The 13,032-nt window shown below is 42.5% G+C and overlaps 1 protein-coding gene across 1 annotated transcript in view; it reads left to right on the top strand.

Annotated features, from left to right (window-relative positions):
* SUCLG2 (succinate-CoA ligase GDP-forming beta subunit) overlaps positions 1–13,032 on the top strand; it is a 185,718-nt gene that overhangs the window by 20,824 nt on the left and 151,862 nt on the right. The gene's annotated exons all lie outside the window — the stretch shown is intronic.

The raw sequence follows: 13,032 nt of genomic DNA, 5'->3' as shown, positions 1-13,032 counted from the left end.
GGTACTACTTAACATTGGGGCGATTTGTAAAATGGACGTCCACGGAATAATATGAAAGTCCTCAGAGAGGTTTGCACACCTACTATTTCAGAGGTTGAATGTGATCAGTGTAATTGTGAACTAGCAGACGTCAAATTTGATGAACAGGCTCCGTTCCCCCCCCTTATTTTGCCCACACACGAGTACCGAAGGTCTTTTAAGCACGTTCAGTAGAAATAGTTACCTGGGGTTTCAGTAGTTGGGGACATGCTTCTATCGTAAATACTTCACTGAATTTCCTGCTGGGCCATAATGCAAATTAGAGGCCTGTGATCGTCGGCACAGTGGGGAATTATTGTTGGTGGCGGGCTCATGCCAGGCCTGTCTTTAAGGTCACAAGATGAGATTTGTTCCTTAATGACGATCTTTGATTTACAGGCAGTTCACCTTTGTGCTGGGGGATAAAGGATCAAATGTGTTTTTTTTTTTTTTTATGCTATAGAAAACCCTACCTTTTGATTCCGGCCTACGGGCTACATTGTTTGAGCTCACTGCAGGCTCAATGTAATCACCAGTAATAATAGAACAATGAGTGTAGGCTGATGCATGCTTCAAGTATATGTGTGGACTGCAGGTTTTATAAAACTATTCAGGTCTGGTGGTTGTTTGTGCAAAAACGGAAGAACCGAAATTTAAATCTGTTACTCGAGTGTGGAATTACCATTGAGCCCAGGGCAGTTTGGAAGAGATGCTTATATAGCCCTAGGCTGGGTTGGGGGCTAAAGATCAGTTGTGGATAAAGAGGGGAAAGGTTGGATACTCTTGTCCAGGTTTTTATTGCGGTCAGGATACCAAAAGTTGAGCTTGTCCTCAAACCTTCCAACATTGTAAGGCTTCCCTTTTAAAGCAGCCAATTTGTAAGTGGAGGGGCCAAACAAAACTTTTGCAGGAGAAGTTTAAAATCAGCAGTTGTCTATATTTCTGGATCTACTGATCATTTAACGTGACATTAACCCATGGGTTAACATCTTAACCCCTTCATGACTGAGGCCCTTTTTTCCATTTTTGCACCCATGTTATATTCCACATTTTAGGCCTGAAAATGACGTAAAACCCCCCAACATTATATATTTTCTGAATGCCAAGACCCTATAGAATAAAATGGTGGTAGTTGAAAATTTTTATGTTGCGCAATATTAGCGCAACTCCTTATTAAACCCCTGGGCTGGGGGGTGGGGGGTGGGGGGGGGGGGGGGGGGGCCCTTCTTCGGGACGCAGAAGCGATCTGGCGACAGGTAAGTCGCCAGGATCGCTTCTGTTGTAAAGCCGACAGTCGGCTCTACAAGTTTAAACAGAGTTCCGGCGGCAAAAGGCCCCGATGCTGGCGACGTACACTGTACGTCGTCAGTCACGAAGGGGTTAAAAATGCATTCAAGTATCTTAACTTTAAAAATGTACAGTAGTACCTCAGTTCACAAACTTAATTCGTTCCACGATTCTGGTCGTGAACTGAATCAAACTGTTATCAGACAGCGATCTCGACCTAGAGAAAGCCACGACCATGTGTCAGAGCAGGGAAGATGGCTGCAGGTGTGTTCGTCACCCGATGCGGAGTTCACGAACAGAAGCAAAATGTGGCCGAACTTCCTGTACGCGAAACGAATTGTTCGCGAACAGAAGCGTTCGTGAACCGAGGTACCACTGTATCTTATTTGTGTATCACTCAGCTGTAGATACTTAAATCATCTCTGAGAAAAGGCCATAGCACTTTTCTTTTTTTTTCTTTATAGAAAAAGTGCCTCCAGGGCTATCATGCCTACTCTTCTTCACAACTTAAGGAATTCTTGACCTTTTTAGAATTGTCTTTATTGGTGAAACATGGTGATAAAGGTCAGTTGTTGGTGCCATATTCATATTTTCTTGTAAGTACAGGTGTGGTTGCATTGACATGCTATACTGCATGGGATCCTCACTAGAATAAAGGTTGTGCATCACTTGTAATGACAAATGACTGCATCTATTTGTGTAAGCACTTTCATGTGTGGGTTGAGACCATTTTAAATGTACACATTACAAATGTGCAATTGAGTTTGCCAATTTACCGTACAAGAAATTATGCCGTTGAATTGCTTGTCAAATCATTTTGAATTCGCCTTCCCCAAGGCATACATCTTTCTTCGCATGTGTGCAGTTTGTATTTCCCATGGCTTTCCTACAACAAACACAAATAGATGAGCAGCAGCTGTGAAATATGCTGATCTCATGCCATGTAAAAATTCACCTGTAGTCATGTATACTTACTCATCCTCCATCCTTGCCGGAGCCTAACTCCTCTCTTCTTGTCATGTTTCCTCTTGGCAGCCAAGTAATACCATTGGCTGTATGGTATCAATCAGCCTATTGGAGCAGTGATGGTCAATGGTGGGCAAGTTTTTGCTCCCTGAACCTATAAAGGAGACAAGTCCTAAGAGAAATGTATAGGCTATATAATGATGTTGTGAGCCCAAGCTGGCAAGGTGAAGCACCCCCGGGGGCTGGTTCATTGTAGACTGTACACAAAGGAAGTTGGTAGGATGATGTTGGGCGTCATTTAACACAGAAGGGGACCCACACATGATCACAAAATGGTAAGCCCATGGGGGGGTACTAAGGTGAGTTTTGCAACCAGAGCCACTAATTGTTTTTTTTTTTTTTTTTTTATGAGGTAGGTTATCTATTTTTACAAATCTGTACAAAGGTTGATCTGGGCTGTTCCCCCTCCTCAACAGCACATGCTGGAGTTTTCGGTATAGGCAAAGCTTGTGTGTAAGTTAGTAAGGAAATTTATTTTTGCAGGCTCTTTTTAGCATTAAAAGAGAACTATGGGGTAAGTGTTTTTCGCCATAGTTCTATTTAGGCTCACGGGAGGACATCTATAATAACCTCCTCCCGTGACCTAAAACTCAGTATATTGTGGGCTATTGCCCGCTATATACAGAGAGCGCCGCAGCCGTGACGGATCCCGACAATACTGTCTGGATCCACCTAGCTGCGTGAGTGACAGCTGGCTCTGCCTATCTAGAGTCAAAGCCAGATTTCCCCACCCCGTTTCCGTTCCTCCAGTCAGCTCTGTAGGATAGGAGGGAGGGGGGGTAAACTCCTGCGGGAAGCGGTGCCTGACGGTCACCGCTCTCTGCAGGAAAACGATCTGGAAGTGAGCCGATCGGCCGCACGTTTCTGCTCACTTCCTGATCGATGGAGCCGTCCTGTGATAGCTTCTCTGTCACAGGTCGGCTCTAACCCCTTTAATGGCCAATTGCTTTCTCACAATGCAAGCCTGTCTATATTGTAGGCTCTAATTACTTAAATATTACAAATGCCAACCAAAGACCAAAGGGCTGATTTACTGAAGACATTGAGACTGTTTACTTTGCAATGTAAATGATAGTAAATAAGGTGAACCTGCTTTCAGTTTGCTAATCCAGTCATGTCCAAAGGGAACACAAAATAAAAAAAAAACTAGGGCTGTGGAAATGAAAGATTAATTTCTCGATTTAATCGTTAAACTTTTTGATCGATTTAAAATTATTCTGATTGCTAATGAAAACACTCACCTCTGCGCCGGCTTCCGGGAGTCCTGTCGGCGATGTCCGTGACGTCATCGGACTCCTCCCCCCTTCCACAAGTGGCTCTGTCGGCTAACGAAGGGAAGGGGGAGGAGTCCGGTGACGTTGATGTCCTTGACGTCACCGGACTCCTCCCTCTTTCTTTAGCTGACGGAGCCACTTGGGCCGGTGAGTTTGCCCAAGAAACTTTCTGCACGAGCGCCAGCCAAGGCATTGGCCTATACACATACAGCACAGCAATGAAGTAATAAAATGAACTAGGATCACACTAATCCAGCAGATTATTATTCTGAGTTGCCCCACTCAAGCGGCGGCCATATTGAGTGAGGCACGTGAGATTAATAACGTGCTGGATTAGTGTGATCCTAGTTCATTTTATTACTTCATTGCTGTGCTGTATGTGTATAGGCCATTGCAGTTGGAGCTGGATGTACGTTTATAATCGATTTTTAAAACATTCGATTAATCGAACATGAACATTTTAATCATTACCAGCCCTAAAAAAAAAAAAAAACTAAATAAAGCCAATATTTTTGCCAGGACATGATTAGCTTTATACAGTTATATCTTCTTTTTTTTTCCCTACCAAGTTCTGTGAACATTCCCTTTACAACACGACCTTTCACTTTAGTAAATTAACACTCATGCAATCCTTTCCTGGGTTTTAGGTCACCGGAGGCTTTTTGTGAGCAGCAATTTGACTCCTTTCAAGATAGAGGTACTTATTGGCTGGTGTGCGGTCATGTTATTCTAACTTGAAGAATTAGTAGTGCATTGATTCTTTTACTTGAAGTTGCACTGTGCTAACTCTTACAAAACGGTAACTTGGCATTTAATTTGCTGGTCCTTTAACTTGTGGACATGCGACTAGAATCTTTCAAGCGGAGGAGAGGCTGTACGGAACAAATGAAATGGTGCCCAGATAAAATGTGTAAGTCTGCAGAGCCGTGGGATCTGTGTGGTGTTGTACATATGGTACAGCAGAAGTGTGGAGCTGAGGACTTCCCACTCTTGTTCCTACCACCCCCAGAAGCAATCTGCACTTATTATCTTGTTACTGACTGTACAAACTAGTTTATTCAGACGGGGACTGGAGTTTTTACCTTTTGCCTTTTCTCTGTTTGCTACCTCTGCTGCAAGCTCCAGTGTGTACTAGCAACAAATCAGAAGTCCCAAATTTCATGTTTTAGCAAAGGTCTACTCTTAGCTCACGTTTTAGAATAAATCTCACGATATCTTGTACCAATTTTTATTTGCAGTGCATTTACATGACTTCTGATGGCATAAAGCCGGTATTCTATCAATCTCCAACTACCTCGCTTCCGGTGCTCAGAAACACTGGAGCTTTTAACAGTTGCAGTGCGCATGCGTGCATAGCATTTTCAGAATACTCGTTGAGTTTGCCACCTGCTGAATATTGTTAAAATGCAGCTGTACAGAGCTCTGTCAGTCTTTGTGTTTTGCAGTCGAACGCCGTCTGGTAGAAATCTCCAACTGCAACTACCCGGCAGTGAGGTAGTCGGAGATTTAGACGAGTTGCAGCTTTCAAATATAACAACGGCCTTGTCAATGGGAAGTTAAATGGATTCAACTAGAAAGCTTCAGCAGGACAAATAATTATTAAAGCTAAACACCAGGCAAACTGCTACATAAACCCTTAAAACACATAGGGGAGCTGTTTTTACCTGTCAGGTGATTTGTATTCATGTCCAGCAAGTCCTTTACACATCCTTGTCGGTTAGCATAACCAGCCTGGTGACCTGACTATTTTGTACGGCAGTTCATTAAGATGGCTAAGTCACCTCACTGCTCTAAGCCTGTGATTGGTCATTGAAGGGACAGCAACAAACTGTCAACCATCTCTATGTTCTCTTTTCATATTGGCATGTTCCAGGGGTACAAGAAGGACACCTGACAAGTCTCAAATGCCACCCCTCTCTCTCCTGGTTTGAGTACTGCTGTATAGGGGGTTGTAAGGGGTTCATATCAAGTCAGATTTAGTTTTGCTTTTAAAAATATTTTTTTTTTAAAATACATAACCTGCATTTATTGCTGTATGTTTTATGTGCTTGGTGTTCAACTATTCCTGACTTGGGTTCAGCTGGACAGTCTTCAGTTACTTTTATTCGTAATGGTTCTCAGTGTGGTCTAATTTGCGGTGCACTGACATTTGTGTCGTGCTGCTAAGGAATAAATAATTGGGCTTGGTTTACAGGGTTTTGTTTTTTTTTCATAATTTCATCTAAAGTTTGGCTAAGCCAACTTCAACTCCTAGCAAAACTACGCTAAAAATACAAATAAGGTAAAACACTTGCTTATATTCAAAAGCTGTGGTTCCTCCTGTGCTGACATCCTGCCGGAGAAAAAGCTAAACATCCATAATGTATTTAGCAATAAGGCAATTGAATTAGAGACCTAAGATGCAGGTAACTCCAAGCATTTACTGCTTGGCCTGCTCAGGACCAAAGTAGTGTTTTTAGTCTACTGGCAATTTTTGAAATAATTGCATATGTATTGGGCTTGGCCTTAGAGTATAATCACTGTCTCTAGCTTGGTGCATGTTCCTGGAATGGCTGTTTTGGTACATGGGCAACGATTTTCGTTGCCCTGTTATGTCAAAGCTCATAAACCCTTTTCCTTTTCTTGCAATGTGAAATCTTGCATTTGTCTGCATCTTGGATCAGAACCAATTAAGGAGTAGGTGTGGTGAGCGGAGTTTAGGGTTTTTATAAACACACCCTTTATCAGTCTAGTCAAACCTTGATTAACTGTTATGCTTTTAAGTGTATCTTTTACTGCCTCTATCTGTCCCGGTGACCACTGTCACTGAGACCCGAAGTGAGGGAAATTTTGAGTTTCCCAAACAACAATAATAAAAGCGAAATGTTTCATTGGGGGTAACCTGTCATGTTGACATCTGTCTAAGATAGGATCTCTCTCACTTTGGAGAGCGAACCTCTCACTTCTGGTTGTGTTTTAAGACAGGCAGTGAATGAAATTAAAGAAAAAAATGTGTTTCATTTCATATATTCCCTAATTATCCAAAACAGAAAACAAGGTTTTGACTTTGAATACACTTTAAATTGGGTCATACCACTTTTTAGGACATTATCAGATAGTCTTATTTTTGAGTTGTTTATTAGTTATGTAATTTTTTTTTTGGCAGTGGACGTAAAAAATCTGTGTAATCTCTCAAACTCCGTGAATGATTGCCAATCAATTAATTTACCATTCATATTGTCCTCAACTCATCTTCTGCAGTCACATCTTTGTTTGGTGATGACATCTATTGGCTGGTCATGCTTGGCAGTTCATTTACTGGTGATCTTTCTGCATAATGTTCCAAGTTATTGGAAGGCTAGTACCCCCGTGCTGTGGGTGTTGAGTGAGTACACCATTGTTATTGCCAAGTTTTCTGCTGCTGAATAGTTTCGGAAGCTAGCTGTGATACTACCAGCAGTTCTATGGAATATATGAGGACAAAATATTAGAATAAAATTTGTAATTGCTGCTGGGTATCTGAGTTTTAATAGCACACGCTTTTGCCAGTTTCCTTATTGGCTTGCCCTCAGGAGATCTAAATAGACTGTCTTCTCATTAGTGTAATCTCAACCAGAATAGATTCCTCTATGTGATAAGTTCATAGGCTTAGTTGAAGTTATGACCAGGCCCCAAGCAAGGGGAAAGACAAATTAATGATGGAGTCGGGAACCAGTTATTTGGGAGCTCGCAGGAGCTTCTAAGAAGCTGGGTCTGAAATCTTAGGCACCAGATGTCACTTTTTAGCTTTTCTGGCCTTCTGACTCCTGGTATTTGGCTAGCCCTGCCCAAGAAACCAACAGGCCCATATCAGCGTTGCTTGCTATCCAACAGTACACTTGCTTTCCAGGGCTGCAACTTCTATAAATTCATATTGTCAATAGACTAGGGCTGCAGCTAATGATTATTTTCTCAATCGATTAGTTGCCCGATAATTTTTTCAACGAATCGATTAGTTGTATTAAATGATCTCTCTTTCTCTCTCTCGATGGGTCTCGGAGCATTCTGTACACGAGGGTTATTCGGATAAATTAAACAGAGAGCAGATCTAAGAACACTGATTTAGTCAAGCTGAACATTATTGCTCATGCTTTGGGACAATCAGAGAGACCCTGCCGCTAACGTTTAAAACTAGCAAGAAAAAAATATTGGAAATGCTTACGTGATGTATTTTTCCTTTCCCTTAAATATGTTTTATTTACTCAGTTTAAACCTACCAACGTTTTCTATCGACGATTATTCGGCTATCTATTACCTTGCCTGTTCGCGGCTCCACACTCAAGCCCCGCAGGCAACGCACGCCACGCCCACCGAACGCGCACGCCGCGGCAGCCCAGCTCCCGGCTCTCCTCCAATCCCGGCGCTCCTCACATCTACCCGGGCCGACAGTCTATCCCCGGGTGTCAGCCGGGGGATGGAAACTATGGCTGGGGATGAGCCGGCATCCAGGCTAAACCTTTCAGCAGAAGACATGGAGGGAATGTTCATACAGTAAGTGCCCCGACCTCCCCTCCCCTGAGCCTGGGACCCAACACTGTGCACCCCATTCCACCATCATACCCATCCTCTGCACCCCATTCCACCATCATATTCGTCCTCTCCATCCCTGCACCCCATTCCACCATCATACCAGTCCTCTCCTTCCCTGCACTCCATTCCACCATCATACCCGTCCTCTCCTTCCCTGCAATCCATCCATCATCATACCCGTCCTCTCCATCCCTGTACCCCATTCCACCATCATACCCGTCCTCTACATCCCTGCACCCCATTCCACCTTCATATCCGTCCTCTCCTTCCCTGCAATCCATCCACCATCATACCCGTCCTCTGCACCCCATTCCACCATCATACCCATCCTCTGCACCCCATTCCTGCATCATGCCCGTCCTCTCTATTCCTGCATCATACCCGTCCTCCCTATTCCAGCATCATACCCGTCCTGTCCAATACCAGCAGCTATAGAGGAATACATCAGATCCCAGCAATAATACATTATAGTATAATTACTATTGCTGTGATTTGCTGTATTCCTCTATAGCTGCTGGTATTCTGCATTGCGCCGCTGTATCATGTACTATATTGCACACCACACTTTTTTTTACTCCGCTCCAAGCTTGCTCCTGTGATGGACTACAATCTCAGTACAAGCTAGTAGTCCCATCACTGGAGCCTTTTTAAAAAAAATCTGATTAATCGAACTTAATAATCGGCTAACAAATCGATTATGAAAATAATCGTTAGCTGCAGCCCTACATACAATATGTTACTGCACATGTAATATTAGGTATTAAGTGTAGAATTCAGGGGCACAGGGATCATCACCAGCACAGCTGTATAATAACAGAAAAGGGCTTTATTTGCCAAAAGGCAAACAAAATAATTCTTCCAGCGGCAAAACAGAAAAAAATTTGCTTTTTTTCAGCAAAACAAAGTTAGCTTGCCTTCAGCACAAATAAAACAATATAGTGACTCGCCAACTCTGGGCTTTTACCCACAGGAAGGGGTATCGCAGTCCCAAGAACTCCCTACGTCTTCCCCAGCAGAGACCGAGTTCTCAGCAGTGCTCAGAAATTCAGCAGCTCAAACAATTTCTCCAGACATCTGTCTCATTCTCAAACTCCTACTAACCCGCACGTGTTCTCTGAATATAAATCCCTACTGCGGGTACATTAACACTCACATTAATCCTCTACTGGCCCTTAAAGGACTATACTGTAATGCAAAATAGGGGGAGATAAATTGCCCATCTAGGATCCATGCTTGACTGTTGATTCTCTTTAAGGTTCTCTTTAAGACAAAATGGCAATTTTTCAGCGTGGACTTGGTCAGATTAGCATTAGGGGTGGTGCAAGAACCCTACTTAGCATTAGGGGCAGTGCAAGAAACCAGTTGGGTTATGATAAGTGAATGAGAACATATAAGCGCAGTGCAAACTGTTGGCACTATATAAATCCTTAATAATAATAATATTATGACAGTAGAACCCCAGGGAAAATTACAGATATACCATATACCTGATGAATGAGAACCTTCACAGTCTCGAGGGACCAGTTGTTTCTTCAGGAAACTAAAACTTTTAAGCATCAAAAAGCAGCATCTATTGTAAGCGATTTCATCAGCATTTTGAAATGGCATTAAAATCCTTTTGGCTTATCACTTTAACCCTCACTTTAACCCTTGTAGTGCGGGGGTTAGCAAGCAGTAGATATATGCAAAAAGTTTTTTTTTTAAACGCTTTAACAGTGGTTTAAACTTACCTTGTTTTCGCTGCGCGCTCCCGCCCGAGAATCCGAAACTGCTCCGGCGGCCGCAAATCATCTTTTAGGGGGCGCATGCGCAGTTCGGATTCTTGGCCGGGAGACTAGCAGAGACGCAAGGTAAGTCTATGGACGCGTGCACCTGCATGCAGACACCGCTGGATCGGAGGGACAGAGCAGTCAGCGCTGGATCGGAGTGACGTCACACCACTGGAGGGACACATGAAAACATAGTGAAAGAAGATGAAGACCAGAATAAGAGTTTGAAGACCAGAATAAGAGACATCATTTAAGGTAAGTGCTAACATTTACATGGGGGGGAGGGAAATTTTTTTTGCCTTTTTTAATATCACTTTAAGCTCTGCAAAAAGACAAAGGTGCCACCGTAAGGTATCTGCCATCCTGTCTGACCTTTTTTCACGTCATGCGAGCAGTTAACGGTGAACGCTGCCAGCTGGGACAGACCACGAGGCCGTCCATGTCTTTACAGATGTTCTGTTTTCCGCTCCAGGCTTTTGTGACAAGGAAGAGATGTACTTCTCAGATTTAACGTGTTCTAGCTGTGGAATGGCTTAAAGCGTGCTTTTATGATCAACATTTTCTTACAAATAGAGTTGAAATGTTGAACATTTGGTACAGTTACCTTTTTCTACTTTTATTGTTTTGGCAAAGCAAGAAGTGTTTTATGGGTCAGCAATAAAACGGTTGTTCCACGGAAGCGTTCAAGTTAAAATAAAATCATATTTTTTAAACGCGTCTCTTGCTCAGGTTACCAAATCTGTTCTTATTTGAAACTTCATCCTTTACAATTAATATTACACTTCGAGAGCGTTCAATAGGGGAGAATTTTATTTCTGCCAGGTTGTTCACGCTTGAACATTTTAGTAAGAGGAGAACGTTCGTAAAGAAGAAAAAAAATCCATCATACTGTTTGCTTAAAATTATTTAAAATCTATATTTTGCAATAAAACCAGCACAGTTCATTTTGAATTCTTAGAACTGGTTTCTGACTTGTAATAGCAGGTACGAAATATTGCAGAAAGATGTTGGAGTTCATAACCATGGATCTATTTGCTAGATTGCATTTTTGCAAGGGATTGTGATATAAAAGCTCAAGAATAAATATATATTCACAAAGTATTGAAGTAGAACTGTGGCTATTGCAGTATTTACATATTCCTAACAAATGGTAAAGGAGCTACAAAACAAGCCATCATTTACTCCTGTAGCTTCAGCCACTGCGCAGTAATTCATCCTCAAAATTCAGGCCAGAGACGCTCTCACTTTTTGTTTTCAGCAGCTCAGCTTATTTTGCGTCCCCTTCCCAGCTGTCTGCCAGCCTTCTAAGCTCTAAAAGGGGCACAGAGCAAGTACACAGGAAGGGGGAGAGAGGGCTAAGAACTTGAAAGACTTAAAGGGTTATTAAACCCTCAGCATTTTTTGCCTATATCTACTGCTAGCAAAGCAGTAGATGTATGCAAAAACATTAAAACATTTAAAAAAAAAAAAAGGGTTAAAACGTACCTGTCCCTTCACCGCGCTCTCCCATCCGAACATCTGAAAAGTCCCGGGCGGCTGCAATGGATCATGGGGTGGGTGCATGCGCAGTTTAGATCTTCGGCCGTTAGACGAGGAGAGACACCAGGTAAGTCAATGGTGCCTCCCGCACAGACTCCATGGACAGGAAGTGCCAGGAAGAGAGAGGACTCCGCACTGGATCTGAGACAGTCACCACCACTGGAGGGACTTCTGAAAACTACAGGAAAAAAGATGATCGAATCAAGAGACATTATTTAAGGTAAGTACTTACACTATTATGAGGGGGGTATACTTTAATATCACTTTAAGGGGTTGTCTTGTGAACTTTGAGGATGAATTGCTCCACGGTACATATAGTTACAGAGTTCAGTGATGGCTTGCTTTAAAGCTACTTTCCTCGTTTTTAAGCATATGTATTCATTTGAATGTCCATTGCCTGGCCACAGTTCTGCTTTAAAGTAACAATCTCAGGAGTCAAATCTTAAAAATACATTCATGTACCTTAACTATTAACAAAAATGTATCTTATTTGTGTATCACTCGGCTGTAGATCCTCAAATCATCTCTGAATTGGTGCTGACACTGTCCTTCCTTCTGGAGGGTGGCTACTTTTGCTCCCCATGGTCCCTGTGTGTGTAGTAAAGTATCCACCACTCCAAGCTCACTTCTGTGATGGACTACAATCTCAATACAAATTGGTATACTAAACATGAGATTGTTGTCCATTACTGGAGTGAGCTTAGAGCCGTGACTACTTTACAGCACACACAGAGACCATGAGGAACAAAAGTAGCCACCCTCCAGGAGGAAGGACAGTATACACCTATAAGATAATTTTTTTTTTTTAATAGTTAGGATGACCTGAATGCATTTTTAAGATTCAAGTGTCATTTTAAAACTGTAAACTGACCAAGCTGCTAATTACACATATGTGAAAGGGGTTTAATTCTCTAACACGTGTTATTCACACACCCATAGCAAGGGTGTCACCCCTTTCTTATATCAGGTACAGCAATGCAGTGGTATTGCTTCCCTGTCCCAGCTCGCTAATCGGACAGTGAAGCAGCAGCAGCAGGGGGCGTGGCCGTAAAAAAAATTTTTAAAAAAAAAAAAAAAAAGCAGCAGCAGCAGAGTGATGAGGTCATCTTTCCTGTCCTATACGCATGTTCCCTTTGTTTTGATGATGGCTGTTTGGAACAACACTGATGCCATTCGTAATCTTTGCGTTTTTACCATACCAATCGTTCACATTTTGTTAACATTGATTATGCTTACTGGAACCCCTTTGTGCCTTTCTGTTACTGAGCAGTTGTGCATGTTTGCCAAAACACTACCATTTTTTGTTAGAGAGAGGATTGACAGTGCTCCATATTTGCCATCTCTGACTCTGGAATAGCTCCGGCAATTGAGCTCCCGCTCCCAAAATCTCTACTCGGTCGACCCAAACTCTCTGCTCTGGTTTCAGGCAAACCCAGACGCCCCATCTCTGGGAGTTGGAGCTGCTCCAGAAATTGATGTTTTATTTTAATCCGCTCTGCTCTGCCACTGCTTCTTTTCCTTAGTATTAGCTTTGTAGACACATTCAGAAAATACAGAGGATGATAAAACGT

Source organism: Nanorana parkeri, unplaced genomic scaffold, assembly GCF_000935625.1.
Source record: "Nanorana parkeri isolate BGI_ZX_2015 unplaced genomic scaffold, ASM93562v1 scaffold9, whole genome shotgun sequence".
In the NCBI taxonomy this organism is placed as follows: domain Eukaryota; kingdom Metazoa; phylum Chordata; class Amphibia; order Anura; family Dicroglossidae; genus Nanorana; species Nanorana parkeri.
The sequence above is the reverse complement of the archived record's forward strand: the minus strand, read 5'-3'. Positions and strand labels throughout refer to the sequence as shown.